Source organism: Falco biarmicus, chromosome 3, assembly GCF_023638135.1.
Source record: "Falco biarmicus isolate bFalBia1 chromosome 3, bFalBia1.pri, whole genome shotgun sequence".
Classification (NCBI taxonomy): domain Eukaryota; kingdom Metazoa; phylum Chordata; class Aves; order Falconiformes; family Falconidae; genus Falco; species Falco biarmicus.
Window position 1 is genome coordinate 68,151,242 of NC_079290.1, and position 18,157 is coordinate 68,169,398.

The 18,157-nt window shown below is 40.2% G+C and overlaps 1 long non-coding RNA gene across 2 annotated transcripts in view; it reads right to left on the minus strand.

The window, feature by feature from the left end:
* The window catches only part of LOC130146742 (uncharacterized), a 48,635-nt gene that overhangs the window by 19,769 nt on the left and 10,709 nt on the right, over positions 1-18,157 (minus strand). The window contains exons 3-4 of one of the 2 annotated variants that reach the window (XR_008820992.1): positions 1,325-1,406; positions 1,142-1,245 (exon numbers count right to left, since the gene is read on the minus strand). This is a non-coding gene — a long non-coding RNA (uncharacterized LOC130146742). The remainder of the gene's footprint in view (positions 1-1,141; positions 1,246-1,324; positions 1,407-18,157) is intronic. The other variant, XR_008820991.1, reaches the window with a different exon arrangement.

Sequence of the window (18,157 nt, forward strand, 5' to 3'; positions counted from 1 at the left end):
CCAGTACTTTTTCCAGTGCCAAAGACTCAACAACAACAACAAAAAAAACCAAACAAAAAAATCCCACTAAAAAAAATACAACAAAAACAGAAACTCACTATTTTACAGGCCTTGAGGTAGTTTGTTTGCATGAAACATCCACCACATGCACATCTTTGTGCATCTTAAAGAACTAGATATTTAAATAAATCATAAAAACATAGAATGGTTTGGGTTGGAAGAGACCTTAAAGATCACCTAGTTCTAGTGGGACACCTTCCACTAGACCCACTTTGCTCAAAGACCCATCCAGCCTGGCCCTGAATACTTCCAGGGATGGGGCATCCACAGCTTCTCTGGGCAACCTGTTCCAGTGTCTCACCAACCTCACAGTAAAGAATTTCTTCCTCATAGCTCATCTAAATCTACCCTCTTTCAGTTTGAAGCCATTGCTCCTTGTCCTATCACTACATGCCCTTGTAAATACTACCTCTCCAGCCTTCTTGCAAGGCCCCCTTTAGGTACAGGGAGGCAGCTATAAGATCTCCCCAGAGCCTTCACTTCTCCAGGCTGAAGAACCCCAACTCTCTCAGGCTGTCTTCACAGCAGAGGTGCTCCAGCCCTCTGATCATCTTTGTGGCCCTCCTCTGGACTCTCTCCTGTAACAGGTCCAGGCCCTTCCTATTTTGGGGCCCCCAGAGCTGAATGCAGTGCTCCAGGTGGGGTCTCACGAGAGCAGAGTAGAGGGGCAGAATCACCCTCCTTGACCTGCTTGTCACATACATTGTTGGGCCATTTTGATCTTCTTGTCCACCAACACCCTCAAGTCTTTCTCCTCAGGGCTGCTCTCAATACCAAATTATGTGATAAATTCTAAGCATAGTCAATTATGCTCTCAGTAATGAAATATAATGAAAATAATGAAAATAAATCTGATAAAACTGTTTATGGTCTAATCTCAAGTTTTCCTAACATCCTAGAAGGAGCCATTGCTGTATATGTCACCGCATTACTGTTCACAGCGCAAACAACAAGAACCCTTCCAGCCACCACCTAGAGCTGTGGTGGACACCATTTATAAGTAAGCAGGACAAAAGCTGCTGTACAGTTTAAAAGTGCTAACATGTCACAAAACATATTTGCACAATCTTATTTTCAGAACCATCACAATATGCAGAGCCTTTACCGCTGGAAAACTTCAGTTGAGCAGTATTGTACCACCATGACAATGGGTCCAACCATCTATTCTCACAGCTGCTTTGCAACCTGGAAGAAGAGGATTAATGTTGACAATTCTGCTGACAAGGAGACACTGCTGGCAGGAAGAAATGTGCCATCATGTTACCTTCCAGCTGGGCTCCACAGACAGTGATGCTCCTGTACTTTGTCATGTGTACAACGTGCCATTAACTTCTTTGATCCAACTGCTCAACTTGAATAAAAAATTGATGGAGGATTTCAGCTTTTCTGTTATCCAGTTTGTTATTGAAGCATCTTTTGTGCTATCACTGTTTCTTTCCTCCTAGATATAACTGTTAGTTTGATAAATCTGTGCTGTAATTACTAACAAGTGGCTTAGTTACAAAAGCTCCTACCTTATTGTAGTCAGATGGGGGCAGAAAATGGCATCTTTATATAGATATCACTGTAAACACACCAGTACCGCATATAAGAAAAATATATTTAAGACCTTTTTAGATAAAGATATACATTGCCCTTACAGTATTTTCACCTCCATCTTTCCCACTGAATTCTTATTTTTTTCTGCAAATCATCCCTCAGCCAGTTACAGCACACAGCAAAAGTCTTTCATCTTCCATGGACAAGGTAACATAGCAGGAGCAAGGAAGTTTAGGGCAGAAGTAACTGTTGTCAAAAACAAGCTTTCATTTTTTTCAAAGGGAAAACTTGTCAGCCACATTGGGTAAACAAAAACTTGTCACTGTCTCATCATGCCCATAACAGAATCAAAGTGCCAGAAATGTTTCCAGAGATCATCTATTCTGTCCCAAAGCCAGATTATTTATACCTAAAGCTGTATGTATGGCTAATTCAACCTACTTATTATGAGTAATCATTTCACACAATTCAGAATTTAGTCATACCATGTAAGTAATACCAAGAGGAGGCAGGAAAGCCCCAACAGAAACAGGGGCTTGATATTGTAATTCTGGGACAAGACTGATGCTTGCATTTCTGAAGGCTGAACAAGAGAGCTTCTAGAGATGAGAGGTATTTTTCATTCCAAAATAGCCCCCAATTTTTTCCCCCTCCAGTGCTGGTTTGTTTTGTGTTTTGTTTTTTTTTTCTCTACCTAGTCCTTGAAAAACAGAATTTGCCTTTATGAGATGATTAAGAGGTGCGGTCTGACCACTAAGGACACTTCAGTCACTCCAGTCTCCTCTTAGCTTTTATCTAGAGTGGGAGGAGCAGCTTGGGATGGTAATAAGGCAACCAGGGTAGCTATCTGGGTATAAAAATATTAAAAGTTCTGTTAAAACACAGACATCTATGCACAAACCTTGCTTTATTTTTGTAGAAATGAAAATTCTCAAGGAAAACCAGAAAATCTATTTACACTAGACCCCAAAGTCTTTTCATTTTTCATTTATAATAAACAGTCTACTATATATATAATGCAAAGATTTTTGTAACATATACAGGGCTGAAAGCTAAAAGTTTTCTCTCATAAAGCTGGTAGGGAAAGGCACCAAGTAAAAGAGGCAGAAGGAAAAGGTTTCCTCTCCTTACAAGATTTCCCTTAATTTTTTCTCATCCCAGTTAAAAACTCTACAGCCAGCAAAGCCACCTGGATTCAGATCAGTTCTAACACTGCTACATGCAACCACGTAAGAGGCTTGGTTCACATGAGCTTAGAGTACACATTAAGCCACCACAGCTTTCTTCAGTAGCATATAGCTATCACACCGTTCATCGCAGCATAAATGGAAAGCGGGACTGGTTTTGGAGAAGAATCAAACCATCGGGAACATTCCTACAGAGATGGGGTCCTGCACATGAACCCAATTTTGTCAGCACCGTGAAAGAGGCATTCTCTTGACTGCTAAAGAGGATGGATCCCTCCTCATTTTGTGTTACAGAAGAACCACCTGCTGAAACTCAGCCTATGCCAGTCCAGCCTGTCTGTTCAACACTCACTGCAGAAATATGGAGAGGTAAAATCAGGGGATCCATGCAGGTCATCCCTGAAGAACAGAGGGTAAGATAAAGACTTTTGTATGTCTTTAAGCCATAAAGCAAGTCAGAATTCACTTTAATCCTTTACTTATCACTACTGTCATACAGGTCATTATGTTCTTTGAGAGATTTTGCTGTCCACACATCCCCAGACAGAGCAAATCCTCAACAAATGGCACTTGTTATCCGAGGTCCCGACAGCATCTAAGCTTGGAATAGAACACAGCAAGTGCAAACAGCTTTGTCTGCATTTGCTTTCCCAAGACTATACGTACCTCTCACTAGGATCAGCAGGGTCCTTCATTCACTTTAAGTACTATCTGTGGAAATCCACTCAGAGCTCTGGGACCCGAGTGGCCTTAAACCTTGGTTCCTCCTTCGGGCTCCGGCCACCATTCAGCAAGTCCCCTGAGGTATCCAGTGAACATCCCCACAGAGGTGACCCCATTCTCAGAGAACTCTGAGGAGCCAGCTGGGTCCGCAGGACGACAGTCCAACCTTTCCTCTAGAAAGGTGACATTGAGTATGCTTCCCCAGTAAGACAAACCCCAACGGCTTTCCTGGGAAATGATGTTCCTGAAGACGCTACTTCACACAACAGTGAATGAATTTGCACAAGGTGTCATGCAGGGGGTCCAGAAGTTTAGTTTGCAGATGAATGCACTGCTATAAAAGCATAACCAGGTCTCCTGTAAACACACATTGAATTAACTTTCCCATTGCCAGGCAGCTCAGTCTAATAGCTCCTAAAGAAATAGGAATTAATTCCACCTTTTGGTTTAGCTTGTCTTTGAAGCTACAAACTAGCCAAGCTACTTTAGACGTTTGTGGAAACAACACATTGCTCCTGTAACTGAGCACTTTTAAAGTTCATTTGAAATTAGTCTGAGTCTTTGCAAAACTGCACAGTACCAGTACCAGAGCTTCCTTTCTTTTTCTCTCATGCCTCTCTTCTCTCAGAAATGTTGGGAGGTTTTTTTTAAAATGTTACTTCTAAAACATAAAAAACATTTTGTAAGCCAAAACCAATATCTTTTCCTCTCCTCACCCCCAGTGAATTTAGCCTCTATCAGATAAAGAAGGCTCTCTGAAGAATCCTATCTTCTAGCCTGAGCAATTAATCATCTTAGTAACAGCAGACTGTGGAAAAAGTCAAAGAATGCACTTCATAAAAGCAAATCCTATATTTTACTGTTTCTCTCCTTAGGAAAAAAAAAAAAGCTTAAAAAACAAAAAAAAACAAAAAAGAAACACCAAACTGGAACTCTGAAACAATGCATCTTCAAAGCCTTTCCCAACTGGCAAAACACACTGGATGATCAATAAATGTGTTTGGTAAATAGAAGGATTAACTGCTAATGGCAAGTCACAGTTTGTGCACAAATTCCTTTAAAAGCCACGTTGAGTAAAGACATTTTTTTGACCCAATACACTTGCATAGATACCACTATTTCTTGAACTGATACTGAATACTGAAAAGCATTTTTTTGAAAGTAAAAATAATCAAGAACTCCAACCAGCAACCAAAAACCCCCTCACCCTATGACATTACAGTTGCACTATGCAAGCTAACTGAAATAAGCTGTTTGCTAAAAGGCTGTTCAGAGAAAACCATCATCAGTACTTAACAGCTGACAACGGACCATTGAGTAGGCAAAGCATCTATGTTCTGCAGAGTGAAAACTACTTACCTGGGACAGATCTATTAGGCTGTGCAGCTTCATTGATAGGAATAGAATTATAGACATGACAATACCACTGAGGATTTTAGATCATAAAGGAATGAGACAAAGATTACTGTAGTAACTGATGGACTGTTAAGGCCTGGCAAGTCTATTATTTTTTTCCACTCCTGATTTCTTAGCATTGTCATTCCACTGCTAATTATCTAATTAAAGGAGCTGTGTGATATTAACAGCACATCTACTTCTTGTGGAGAGCTGAGAAGACTGAAGATTAAGAATGTATGGTCTCTTGCCACCTTTGGAATAATGACAGAAGCAACATTAGCAAAAGAAGTAACATGTTTTTGTTTAAAAGTCCCAAGTTCTCCAACAACATCAAGTTCCTAACCTGCTGACAAAAAGAGCACCCATGAATTACCTGCAGCCTCAGAACATCAAGCAAATGCCACCTACAGTGAAAGGCAAAGTTTACAATCCCAGAGTAAGATGAGAGGAGCTAACATTTCATGGGGAAACAGGCAATTCATCTGTCATTTTAGATATTGCATGCCATGATTCAGAGTGTCAGCATACAGATGCAAGCTTTACTTAGCAGCTTGTAAACTACTGTCAGGGAAGTCTTGGGAAATCTTAATTTGCTGATAGGCTTGGGGTGCAGGCAGTGCTTTCAACAGGCAGCAGAGGCCAAGAAACCTAGCAGCAAGATTAGTTCGCAAATAGAAAATGACAGCAGAACTTGGTGCACTGCTTCGACTTTAAACACAGCATTTATTAACTGGAGAGCTGTGTACGAAAATGCCATGCAGAGGAAGTGTGAAAAGTTTTCTGGTTTGAACTTCTAGCAGTGTAAGTGGATCAAAAAGTGGGATGACTCTTCTAAAGTAGCTCAACTTTCTAAAAAATAAGACAGGGATCAGCAGTTTTATAAGTACTATACTCCTATCCACTTTGTGACAAAATTATGAATACCAGTTTACTTCTCAAACTTGGCCTAATTCACCATATTCTACTAGTGATATTGAATGGCTTAATTTTTGGATGTTCAGTTAGCAGCATCTTAAAAGAACAGATTGCTTTTGAAAGGCAAAGCAGTAACTGAGCATTTCTAGAGAGCAGAGTGCAATAGAGGTGCCTTGGTGCACAAAACTTACACGTGCACCTGGTCTAATTGCTTTTGAAAGTTCTGGCCTCAGTGTTGAGCAAAATAAGCAACCGATCAGGACAATTGCACATGTTCTTTTAGCCAAACTTAAAAAAATTCCCCTCATTTTACCTCCTACTATTCCCAATTTCTTCTCATCTGGTCTGCAGCCCTTCCAAAATATATAGTCAACACTACCCACAGAGAATTCAAACAAACAAAACCACAGTAGTGGGACAGCTATCGATCCCATCTCTATAATTTTTAGATTGTGCTCAAGAACCGAAAAATAGATTTTACTTTGATTGCTCCATGGCCAATAGCACGCTTCACAAGCTAAAGAACTGATGCAGGTCATGATAAAACATTTCTTTGAATTTCTGAAATACTGTGACTTTTTTTAAATTGTGTTATCACAAAGTCATTAATCTAAGTACATACCTGTTTGAATAAACGATCAATTCATACCCAGGAACTACACTGTCGGTTTTATACAGACTCAGAGGTATACATTCTTCCTTTACTTCTTTCAACTTAAAACTTTAAAAAGAATCCTTCCAACTTCAATTTAATAATGTTCATTACCATTAATGACAAGCTCAGATTCTGGAATACTGAAAGAGTTTTAGCTCTTCATAGTGCCCCCTAATATTTTTGAAATACATTGCAGAAACTGATCCTTCACACCAAGCATTTCCAAGCATAGCCTCTAGAAGCTGCATTTAAAATTTGTAGCTTATCAATTTGGCCATGCTGAAGAATGTTTTTATAACAATTTTTCCTAGTATCTCCAAGGAACATAAAATTTGTCAGAAAACATTCAAATTAACCATAGTCTATTAAATCTTTACAATACGGGAACCTCCAATTTAAGAGACAACCAAGCTGCAGCATATTGCTGTCTCAAAAAGGTCCAGCTGCAGGCGACCTTAGAAAGCTCAAAAATGTTTTGTCCAAGCATGAAAGACGAGGTCTGTCATAGTATTAGTCTGCACTACATAGGGTAGAGAAGATTTTGCCTAACAGCATATTCAACTATTGAGCAGAATAACTGCAAAATTACTTCCAAACTCACCACTTTGAGTACTGTAGCTGTTATAGTTTCCTCTAAAATCTATATTGAAATTACTAGGTTGCAACATTTGCTGTAACAGAAGAAAATACTAAATCAAACCAACTAGTTAATGTGCCTCATAAGCCAAAGACCTTGTTAGAAGTCACAAATCCCAAAATGTGTTCATGCGTGCTAAGGTCTCCACAGTATATTTTTACTAACTGCACCATCTACTGACAGAATCTTAGAACTGCTTTCAGACGATTCCCTCTGCACACAAATTTTGATATTTCAGGGATTCTCAATCATCTAACAACCCCTGAAATTTCACAGGCAATTTCTGTGAAGCTTATAAAAGGCAAAAATAAATGCAAATTCACTTTAAGACTTACATTAACTTTTAGTGTGCTTTCATCTCAACTGGATAAAGGGTACCTAAATCAAAGAAAACTGAAATCACTCTTAGTTCAAATATTAAAACAGTAGCACTTCTTATCCCTAGCCACACGTCAACTTCCCCCAAAAAAGAAAGCAGAACAAATTAAAAAAAAAAAAAAGGATCCATTAGACACCTAAATATCTCCACAGATATCTCTATAGATGTGGTTAGTGTACTATGTCGGGTGGACACATGGCACAGACCCCCCCCCCCAAAAAAAAAAGAAAAAAAAAGGAGCAGAGTAACTAAACACTGAAAGAGAACTGTATGAAAAAACACATCTAGATGGTGTGCATGGTAACTGGGATAGCCAAGAAAAGTATTAGCATTCTTGTTTTTACTTTTTCATGTATTAAAAGCTTACGACTCATGCCAAAGCAGGCAAACTGAAAATAAGCAAGTCATCCGTGTACCATCTAGCCTATAAACATCAACCAGTATATATATTACATCACTAACACCAGTATCATAGCAGTAACATCACTGGTAGGCTTTCCCCAAACAAAATGTTATTTATTTCCCATTACTTTGCAACTTTTTTTAAAAGTTCTGTAAAGCAGACTGGATCTGTCTTAAATTACAGCAACAGGAACAGCAAAAAATATACAGTTCATCTTCAGAAACAGTCACTGAACACAGTAAGCCTCTCCTTCCATTTTTATCAGGTCATTTACACCCACTTCTGTCCTTGGCTATATTTTACTGAGCTCAAAGTCTTGCCCTACTCTTGCCTACAGTGCCCCTGCCATTCTTCACTAGAAAGAAAACAGAACGCTGGACCAGTTCTCTGCCTGTTCCTCTCTGACACATCTCAAGATGTGATCACTTCTACTTGGAAGGGACGTTTATCCAAAAGGGACTCCTTTGAAAACATAAGGTAAAGCTTCTCAAAATAAAAACAACTCAGCATACAATTTAAGATACATTATTAGAAAGCCCTCAAGTGTCTCTTGCACATATGTAAGGGTTTGTTTTCTAATTTCAAGAAAGCAAAAGTAGTGGTTCAACTGAATAATGTCATGAGATGTTAATTCTTCTGGTATTAGAAGAACCATAAAGATTTGTTGATTCAGTGAAACGGATGGTTATATTCAACATCTTGGGTAGTCTTCACTAACTCCCTAACAAGAAGCAACTTTGGCCAGTATAAATTCATACAAAATGGCTCTTTCAAGTACATAAAGCCACTTTCCCGTATCTAAAGTGAGGGACCTAGAAACACGTCTGAGCTTCCACTAAAAATCCATACCATAACTGCCTAAGTCTGGAACAGAACAAGACCTGGGGGGTTCATTGAGCTTCATTTTTCTTAACACAAGAAGCAGGAATAAGAGCTACCACATGCTCTGGCCAACCCCTTGATCTGGAGGAGTCTGGACCAGAGATGACAGAGCAGACCGCAGCGACAAGGGTGTCGTGCAGCTACACTGTAGCATGGGGATGTGCAGGGAGGAGAACAGAGAACTTAAATCACCCACCCAGAAAAATTACCCAGCCATTCGCCGACATAAAAGCAATGCTGGCTTCTGAAGGTCAGTGTGCTGCATCACATCCTTGCTAGGTACTGTGAATACTTTCCTCACTCTCCCACAAAGTGTCCATACCAGCAGTTGATCACAGGGACCATACCTTTGCTCATGTTAAAGGGCCAAAACATAACCATCATATGCAGAAGTAAAGAGAAGCTAGTCCAGGCTATCCGTAAGAGCTCAAATTAAAAAATGGTTGCATCTTCCTCTGAAGTTTTGGCCACTGTTTAAGCAAAATATAAGGTTTGATAAATTACTGGCCCTATTCAGAAAGGCAACATCTATGTTCCTCAAGATCTACATTACCAAGGGACTGTTTTTACCTCAGAACAAGGGACTAAAAAGTCTTCCTACACACACCAGTTGCCACTAAATTACCATGAGATCTACTCCAGCCCACAGAATCTATTTGTATCCTCACTGCAGTTTTGGCAGTACATCAATTATTTTGATAATCCTTACAACTGTAAGAATACGTATAAACCTTGATCCAAAGATGAAATATTGCTTTCATATTTCATTAGCTTAAAATATTATTAGATAAGCAAACCTGTCAGCCATATTAGAACACTTTGCTGTTCTATTATGTTCTAGGAGAACCATCTCCTCCCTTTTACCCGTCTTTCTGGTAGTTTGCAACAATACACCAGAGAATAGAAAATGTTCAAAACCCGCAGCAGACTCACCACATCAGCCATGCTAACTATTTACTCCAAATGACTTTTATTCAAATTCAGCAGCTTGCAAACACTCACTGTCCATTTGTTAGTTGAAAGTAAAGTGATGACCTTTTGGTCAAGACAGTTTCAAAATGCAGATAATTACAGACATAAGCATGGGTATAGCCTGTAGCCTCCCATCACTTCAGAAGAACACCCTGCTGACCCGCAGAGAGGCAGGAATCATTGTCAAAAAGATGCTGTCTTATGAATTTAGAAGGCTGCAGAGAAGGAAAAGAAGTGCCACATACCCCTCCATTTTTAATTCTTGCTGTTAGAGATTATTTCTGATGCTCCTTTGGTTTGAAAGACTCAGTGGCTGAACAGTATTTGTGCTACGTACCGATTTTTTTATGTGTTTCTGTGCCTCCCTCCGATCTGTACAGCTCAGTAATTTGTCCCCCACAAAATGTAATGCTGTCTTTAAGGATTCTTGAAATTATGTGACCAAGCACACATCCATTAGATGACTCCAGGTGCCCCAGCAGCGCAGCTCAAAATTTGGCTTTGTAACTTCTGCCCACCTTTCCCAGACTTTCCAAAGTTATTCATACTAGGAGCAAAGAGGCTGCTCCACCCTGGTCACAGCCTTGCAGCTCTTACTACCCTGCAAAGGCTCTTCTTAAGGAGTAGCAAACCTTCAGAGCGAAGAGACACTCAGCTCTTCAGCAGTACTGACTTGGGAACTATTATCTTAAAGGCTCCAGTACCAGTCTCTTTCTGGTGTCAGTTCTACAGCTGCACCAACAGCAACTGGTCTTTCTTTCACCTGGGGTCTTCAACTGCCTTCCTGCATCTCCAGCCTTTCATACTGCCAGAGCTCTTCACGCCCCTACAAAGCACACCTGCCTAGAGCATATCAAAGCTAACTTGAATGTGAAAAATTCAGATGATCAACCAGAAGTCAAGGATTACGGAAAGTGGAAATTTTCTCTGTCTGGCATATGCAAACGTTCAAATATTCTCATTTGGAAAGCAGGGGATTATAGTACCTGCAAAACGACATTACAAAAATAATTCACCTCTTTGCTTCTCAAGCAATTGCACAGAATTTTGAAAACAAACAAATGCAAATTAAAAAGGTTTTCATCCTTCTTTCTATTGGTACTACACCTTGAATACTGTAGAAAAGTTAATCATATTACTGATACTGCAGTAAGATTGTTAAACAAAATATACCACCCAGCAAACATTGTGCAGCTAGCAAATAATCAAAGATTATCTAAGAATAAAAGATAAATAGAATAAAAGATAGAATGGGAGAAGAGAAGGAAAAAATATTTATGGCAATTCCTGTGATGTAGGAGTATCTCACTACAATGTTAAAATAAAATAGCTTTTTCACAATGCAGTTATGCCACAGGTTAGGACTGATTTCACTAGAAATTCAGAGGCTTGCCTTGCTAGGCTTGAGCAGAAAGAAAGAGCTTTTATCTCAATGGTCCCTGACACAATATTGTTATACAAAGATAACACCCTCTAACTTTTTAAATTAGTTCCACATGCAACTCTGTACATGTTTGGAAATTAAGAACTGGAAGAATGTGTTTTTTCCTGGTCTTGAAAGAAGATAACAATTTGTAAAGTTCATTGCCAAGTACAAGAGACACTTAATATGTGCATGGTCTCATCTAAACTCCACTGGTCTCAGGAAGCAGGTAGTCAATCTGCCTCCATTTAAAAATCCAGAAATATGGAAAGTTATAGACAAAAATAAATAGTAGGCCTGTCTGGACTTAAGTTACACTAATACATTAGCAGCCACTTGTTATTCATAGAATGGTTTGGATTGGAAAGGACCTTAAAGATCACCTAGTTCCAACCACCTGCCATGGGCAGGGACACCTTCCACTAGACCCACTTTGCTCAAAGACCCATCCAGCCTGGCCCTGAATACTTCCAGGGATGGGGCATCCACAGCTTCTCTGGGCAACCTGTTCCAGTGTCTCACCAACCTCACAGTAAAAAATTTCTTTCTCATAGCTCATCTAAATCTACCCTCTTTCAGTTTGAAGCCATTGCCCCTTGTCCTATCACTACATGCCCTTGTAAATACTACCTCTCCAGCCTTCTTGCAAGGCCCCCTTTAGGTACAGGGAGGCAGCTATAAGATCTCCCCAGAGCCTTCTCTTCTCCAGGCTGAAGAACCCCAACTCTCTCAGGCTGTCTTCACAGCAGAGGTGCTCCAGCCCTCTGATCATCTTTGTGGCCCTCCTCTGGACTCTCTCCTGTAACAGGTCCAGGCCCTTCCTATGTTGGGGCCCCCAGAGCTGAATGCAGTGCTCCAGGTGGGGTCTCATGAGAGCAGAGTAGAGGGGCAGAATCACCTCTACCAGCCTGCTGGCCACACTTCTTTTGATGCAGCCCAGGATACAGTTGGCTTTCTGGGCTGCAAGCGCATATTGCCAGGTCATGTTGAGCTTCTTGTCCACTAACACCCCCAAGTCTTTCTCCTCAGGCTTAGAAAGCTCTTGTTAGCTCAGCAGCCAGAGCAAGGACTGAACATAGCTGTCAGGGAGCAGTGGCTGCTCCACAAGGGAAGCCAGGCTACGGCCATGAGCTAGGCAGGACATCATCCCACCAAACAGAAGCAGCCCCACAGAATCTGAGCAGAGCCAGGGTGGGGACAGTGCTAGGGGCTGGGGACCATCACACAACGTGAGGCAGGGTCAGCTCCAGGGGCACTCTGGAATGATGCTCAAACTGCAAGTCAGGACTGCTGGAGACTGGGCTGCCTGTCTGGCCTGAGCTCTGGCTATTGCTCCTTGCCATGGATGGAGGTTCCAGGATGGAGGCTGGGCAGGGCAGTTAAGGCCATCAACCAATTAAGGCTCCTAGTGCTCTCTGGGCCATGATAATAGGTACTCACTGCATTGGCATGATGCCATGACCACAACCAAAGCTTATAGCTTTTGTTGGTTTGTTTTCTGAGGTTCTACTTTCCCTTTCTCAGTACAAGTGCCTTAGTTAGCCTTGTCTCTTTACTCAGATATACGTGCCAGCTGTTGTTTACTCAAACTCTTTTCAATTCTCCTACAAGAAAGGAACATCTGTCACACAACTATCTGTTTGCCTCTTCTGGAATGAATAGCTTGTGCTCATCACTGGAATATGTGGAAAAATAAGGACACCTTATTTCAACCTCAGTTGCAGGTCTCTCTTTTCTTCCTTAGCTATCAAAATAATCAAGGCATAACAATTAGTGATGGTCTGTTGTGATTAGTCACCAGTTTCTTCTCTATCCTATGATCTTACTGATACCTTCTGCTCTGACCAAGCTGCAAAGCTATAGGACAGCAGCCAGACAGCTATTTTTGTAGAGCTAGCTGCCTTCGCAAATTCTGGAAAGACATCCCCAAAACTGCCTTGACCCTCACCAACATCAAGCAGAGTGATGCAATCTCCATTCTACAGTACAGGAAGAGCATAAGGAAGGTATCTTTTTTCTTAAAATTCACATTTACACATATATAGAGCAAGAAATATTGTATGTTCCAGAATACTTAACATCAATTTGTATTTAAATAATACCATCTATACTGAATCCAGAAACACAAAGGACAAGTGAAAGACACTTCAAAGGGAAACACTTCTTCTAGTGGGCTTATAAAAAATTCCTTGACATTAGTCATTTTTACTGTTGGTTGTTTTTTTTAAATACTTCACCTATCTGTCATAATAGCAGTATCAAAAAATACTTTGTGGAAGCAAAGTGATGTACTTCTAGTCTATTAGGCACAACTATTTTCTATTTGTTAAAATGGGATTTATAGTTGATGAAGGTGAGCAGAGGTATTTGCAGCTGCTTCAGATACTTCCCAGCTCAACTAAGGAGTTTCCAAATGAGAGGACCCAGGAGGCAAGCACTGTGCAATCGAACAAACTCGTGAATGCATGTACTTTGTATACAATGCCAGCACAGTCTGACAAATACATCAAAACATTTTAAACATATCAAGAGGGGGAATAAAGGAGTTCTTTGGGTTTTGAACTGATATTTGACTTCCTGATGTCCAAGAAATTTGAACAAAAGCCTGTTTAAACAACACCTACCCAATATTTATCTCATGACAAGTGGAGGATCACATGGTATAAGGATCTAAAAGCAAAAGTTAGCTGCAAATTCAAGGGCATAAAGAGCAACTTCTTCACCCACCAATTTAGTTTTCTGAATTCAAACTCACGGCTATCATTTAGATCAAGCACGTTCTAACAAGTATATGGAAACGAGACTGCCCAGAACTGTTATTTCACAATACTAAAAAGCATTTTAAGAACTCTTATTTCATGGTGCAGAATAATTATTTGGTGTGTATCAAAATGAGCTGATGTTCAGGGAGATTAACACAGCCCTGCCAACTGTATGATTCCCATACACTTCTTTGTCCTATTCAGCATCTGTACTTTATTTTGACCCCAACCCTAACTGCAACAGCCATGTAAATCTGGAATAAATCCAGTAAAGTTAATGAACATGATACAGATTTTTACTAGTTTGAAAGTAGTTTGGGCCTTCAGTAGTCAAATGGACCACAGGCTGTGAAACAAGCATACTGAGAATTAGAAAGTCCATTTGTTTAAGGACAAGGATGAAAATAAACATGAACAGCTGCCTCCATCACTCGCCAGTCCATCTAACCAAGGCAAAGTTCCAACTGGAAAGAGTTGCACAAACAGAGCATATGAAAGCACTAAAGGCTGCAGAGACAGCTTTACTTTAGATGTTTCCTAAACTGTAGGGCCTACTTCACAAAACTGGAGCCTGTTCACAAAATAAAATCCTTAACTTTATAGTTATTTAAGCTAGTACTTAAGTTTTGAAAACTTCACACCTGACTGTCTTTCCTCTCCCTACTGAAGTAAAACAACAGAAATTAACTTAAACAACACATACCAATGGGGGTTGGGGTGTGGAACTCTACTCGATTGCCATTTGTATTCAGCTTCAATTTTGTTTGAATACATATCTCTGTGTGTGTTTGTATTATCCTGTATAGGTGTAAGGATCCATTTATTGTGAGCACTTCAAAGAAGACTCAATGTTATTTACCACCTACAGATATCCTAGTAGCCAGCTAGTTTTTTAAAAAAGTGGATAGTAAAATTATAAAAAAACTTCTATACAAGTTTTGAAGTCAGCAATCTAATTTAACATTGCTCCTATCATATGCAGAGCTGTCCATATATTTCTACCATACTCTTCAATTAGTAAACACACTAGCAGAGAAGCACTTTCCAGTGGGACTATTCTAAAAACAGCTCCTTCAATTTTTAGTTCGTACAGAAATTTCAAACAGCCATAACTGATACATGTTTTCAGTGATAACCAGCTCAACCTTGAGTTCAAATATCTCCAAAGAAAAAGAGTCTCCTGTGCCCTGTTAAGTGATTTTACAGCAGAAACAGAATTAAAAACGTGAACTGCAAGCACTGACACTTCTAACATGTAGTCTCATGTCCTCATGCTCCCATCCCTAAGCCTGCTTGCTCTCTGCCATCTTAGCCTATTTTAAATCCAGAGGAATAAAGCAGTAACTCGTTTTACTTATGATCCACAAATGTTGCAACACAAGTGATCCCTATCCAGCCTGTAAAACGAGGCTGGAGCAGCGGTTAGTAGTAATTTTAAGTCTCTCAAGAATTCACATTACAGGCTGAGAAGCTTATTTAGCACAGTGGTTTTCCTTTGAGGTTGAAGTATTCTGTCTGCAAGAAGTAACTGTCCTGTCTCTGCCATAATGGTGGATGCTCGCCCCAGACTTAAAGCCAGTGTTTCTACAGAGAAAGCCCCTGTGATGTCTGATGCCTCCACCCAGACGGAATGGGTAAAGGAGACTTTGGTACAGGCAGTAGTGGCCACAAGTGCCCAGACTCTTCTCCTGGATAAAAGTACCCACTTATGGTACATGCTGGTTGATGATCCGTTACAACAGGTTACAGAATTGCAGGAAACTTAAAAGGCTGCATAGTATTAGAGGGTCTTGAGACAGAGGTAGATAGGTGTTTTCTGACTCATGCTCCTGTAGCGGACACCACAGAGAACGATGCACCCTGGACCCTAGTGACAAAAGTGGGACTCTGCTTTACAAACAGAAACAGATATGAAGCTTTCACAGCTCTAGACATCCACAAACAAGGACTGCGTGGAGAAACTGTACCTAAGCAGCACACCATGGTTACTGCAGACAGAAATGTTGGGTGCTTGTAGTGGGTGACTCCCTGTTAAGAGGCACTGAGGTGTCTACCTGCCAGCCTGACAGGGAAGCACATGAGGTATGCTGCCTTCCTGGAGCAAAGATCAAAGATATTTCTGAGAGGGTGCCACAATTTGTCAAGTGCATGGACTACAATCCTCTGCTACTCTTTCACATGGGCACAAATGGCACCACAAGCCAGAATCTGGGCAGAATCAAGGAAGCCTAAAATGCCCTGGGAGCACAAGTGAAAAAATTTGGTGCCCTAGTTATTTTTCTTCCATGTTACCAGTAAGAGGAAAGGGTGCAGACAGAAATAGATGTATAATGCACATCAACTTCTCACTTCACAGCTGGTGCTGTTGTGAGGGATTTGGCTTCTATGACAATGGGACATTCTTTGATTATAGCCTGTTAGGGAGGGGTGGGACCCATCTGTCTGGAAGAGGCAAGGGAATCTTTGGCTGAAGCAGTCACCAGTGCAGCAAGTGCTTAATAGCACACTTTTCCTGCATAGTGAATGCAAAGGGTCTCTTAAACAGCTGCCAGATTCACCCCACGTTCACTCAGCAGGATGTGAACCTTGCTGTTTAAATGGGTTTAAGTGAGTCAGAAAGGAATCTGTCCAGTTCTGCTTCAAGAAATAGCACCAGGCTCATTCCCAAATTTCAGCAAGAGATGGGCCAGGCATCTCCCAAGTCTTAGCCAACAAATTATCTGCATCAAGAAGCCATACTAATTGGTATTTACCATATTCAATTCATTCCATCTGTGGGGAGATACAGAACAAACCAAGAAGAGATAGGTCCACTGAGTAGCACCATCCTCTCTGACACTGGGAGAGCCCTGCTATCTCTAATACTCACATGTAGCTATGAAAGTGAGCAAAGTAAGGCATGTGCTTACTGTACTAGCTGCCCTCTAAAGCTCTAATTTAACCTTACCTGTCTAGAACATGGCTACATTCAAGTCTTCTCAGTTCTTTGCTCTAAATTAGATACAGTTCCTTTCTTTCCCCATAGAAGTATCACAAATGCAGTGGTTTAACACTTCAAAAGTCTCCCATATGGCTTTGAGCAAGTCAGATAAGGTCAAGTTTCAGCGCATCTGTGTATAATTCAAAGCTTGTGAGTATATTTAGATATTTAGTCAAGAACTTCTGACATTTGAAAACTGGACCTACCAGAAGAAACAATGAAAAAGAACTCAGTGAACATGACACTGTAAAAAAAAAAATATATATATCAAAAACAGATTACTACAAGTCAGGATTAATAGATGAAATAATCTACAAATGTTAATAAAAGACTAAGCTCTCCCCTGAAGCATGTCCTCTTCAAGACATCAAGAGGTGCGACTGCATACTAGGGGGAAGAAAGTTCTGCAAGAGATCTTACCATTCCAGGGCTGATAAAATTTTCTGTAATGGAAATAGACGTATTGGAAACATTTATCAAGTGTAGGACACCTAATCAAAGATGTGTTGTCAGATCTCTGCTCTCTGAGCAGTCAGAATAAACCAAAAGTAGCAACCGAAATGTTCTCCTGAACTCAGTTAATTCCAGTTATGTTGTTCTCTTTCTTTCATGAGAGGCTAACACTGCATAAAACTTCTATTATCTTTTTTTTAAGAAAAATCTTAAGAAAGGACTAGCTGGCAAAAATAAATACCTTCCTTGCTGCAAATTAATACATAAAATTTATTGAAATCCAGGCTAAAGGTGTACAGAAGTCTCAATTTATGCTCGTAAAAGGACTGAAAATACACAAGAGTAGATAAGGCATAAACTTAGGCGCAAAAGCAGATAGTTTTACATTCAAATAAACAAAACCACTGTAATATAGTAAGGTCAGATACAAGTCAATAAAAAAGTAGATTTTTGAGCTTTACAAAGAAAAATAATAATCAAAGATGTTCTCGGCATACAAATAAGATACTCTTTCCTAAACAGCCGAATATCTTTATTATGCACTAGACAAAAGGGGGTAATGTTAAGTCACTCTAACTATGCATTTACTCATGGTAGAGACTGGATGACACAACATATGACAGCATGCCCCAGTGTGCTGTAGGTCAACCCTCTTGCTTCCTCTGTAACGTTCATTCACTATTATGCATCAAAAACACACCTGACAAAAAACCTCACTGAAGAGGAGGGCTGATTCCATTAAATATATATATCCTGAATGAGAAAGCTGAGCTGTAGAGACAATCTGTA